Source organism: Lactuca virosa, chromosome 1, assembly GCF_052849685.1.
Source record: "Lactuca virosa cultivar CGN04683 chromosome 1, Lactuca_virosa_CGN04683_v6, whole genome shotgun sequence".
Lineage (NCBI taxonomy): Eukaryota > Viridiplantae > Streptophyta > Magnoliopsida > Asterales > Asteraceae > Lactuca > Lactuca virosa.
Window position 1 is genome coordinate 35,914,211 of NC_136426.1, and position 1,989 is coordinate 35,916,199.

The window sequence follows — 1,989 nt, forward strand, 5'->3', positions numbered from 1 at the left end:
GGTGCCGAATGTCGTAAAAAGTGAGTTTTTGATAAACTACTTTTTAGCCTCAGTGATCTAAACGAAACTCATAGTGTTCGTTAAACCGAGAGTAGGTATAAAAAGAACACCCAAATCTGACTTCGTATGGCGAAGTTATGATTTTTCGAAGTTTCAGCTTAGCAGTAGACAGCTAAAAAACTCGAATTTTAGATCGAGTGATTTTTAGCCGACACGACCTAAACGAGAATCGAAGGTCTCGTAAATAGTAGCACAACGGTAAAAAGTCTGACGAAAACGGACGTCGGATGAAGAAGTTATGAATTTTTAACGGATTTCCTGTCCCGGTCTGTTAAAAATAATAAGATAAAAATTAAAGTCAAAATTAGCCGACGAAGTCTAAACGGAAGTTGTAGAGCGTAATTTTACCTACGCGTGCAAAGAACGTCAAAAACGGAGCTCGTATGCGAAAGTTATGGATTATACAAGTTTTTGCACAAAAACCGAGAAAATCCGCATAGTCACGAGTTGCCACGTCACCCTCGCCTCGCATGTGACACGTGTCCGAAATCTGTGATTCATGCGAAGCCACGTGGCGAAGCTGCTGCGTCATCCGAGCACATGGCCTTATCCGAAGCGGTCCAGTAGCTATGCGACACGTACCCTCTTAGCACGAGACCGAACCCTCGCTAACTGCCACGGTGCCTAGGCTTCGGACCAGTAGACCTCGGTCCAATAGGAGACTGCCAGCGAGCCTTCGCAGGTGCGACCCACGTGCAGCCCTCGTGCGAGCCTCCTCTGCGAGCCGTCGGATCCGCGGAGCGTGGCCACTTCTCAGCCGTTGGATCAAGACTTCGGACCCTATATATAGAAGGGGACCTGCGAGCCTTCCCGGTTAGATTTGGATTTTTGCCATTTTTAGCCCCTTTCTTCATCTTTTCTTCACCTTAACCTTCCCCGAAGCCCCGGTATCGATTCTAAACCCCGGAATACGCCACGGAGTGCCCGTGAAGCCCGGAAAATTTATCTTTTCGGTTTTGAAGCCCGACCTTTCGTAGAGCCCGGTTTCTTAATAAAACTCCCGGTTTTATTAGAAACGAACGTTTTAGGAAACGAATTGCTGCCCGATTATCATCAAATCATGTGAGTGTGTAGTTACTTTCAATTTACACATAGATATGAAGTATTTACCTTAAAATACGTGTTATGTGTAAATATGTTAATTGTTTATTTGAGGTGACTGTTGAATTGATGTTTTATACAAGTTTTAAACTGTATATGTATTTTATCTACAAATATGTTGGGTAAAACATGGGTAGATAAAATAGTCGGTGGGTGTTAAAAATGATGAGAGGCCTCGGTGTCGGTGTTGTTGTTGGTGTTATCGTTGTAGTCGTCTAGCGGAGTATAGATGATGATCACAGACCTTTCTAGACAGTCCAGTGGTACACTAGCAAGTTCGCAACTTGTAGGTGTTGATGAAATAAATGTTCATTGGTGTACTCCAATCCCCCTCATGGTTGCCTTTAGGACATGTATGGCTGAGGAGTCCCCTTAGCAGTAGTGTCCAACCCGATGATATTCCTTAGGCTAAGTCCCTTGTGTTAGGTGTTTAGGGACGTAAAGTGAGGACAACGGGAATGGGTAATCAGGGTTATTGTTGATTGGTGAACTTAATATGTTATTATTATTGTGGGTTGAAAACCCTATATGCTCACCAGGCTCCCAAGCCTGACCCACTCAGCTTTTTATGATTACAGGTAGTGGACCCCGAGCATAGTCGGAGGACGATGAGAGATTTTTGATTATAGGCCAGTAGTTGTAAATAAATGTTGAAAGGCTTATAATGTCTTGTTTATGCTTTTGATCTGTATCGGAACATGACATCCCGAGTTTTGATATATATATCGGAAATATATACCTTTTTAAAGAAGGTTTTTGATAAACTTTTATCATATGTTGTTTGGGGACCAATTCCGCAACATCTTTTGAAAAGATTTCTCTGATTTT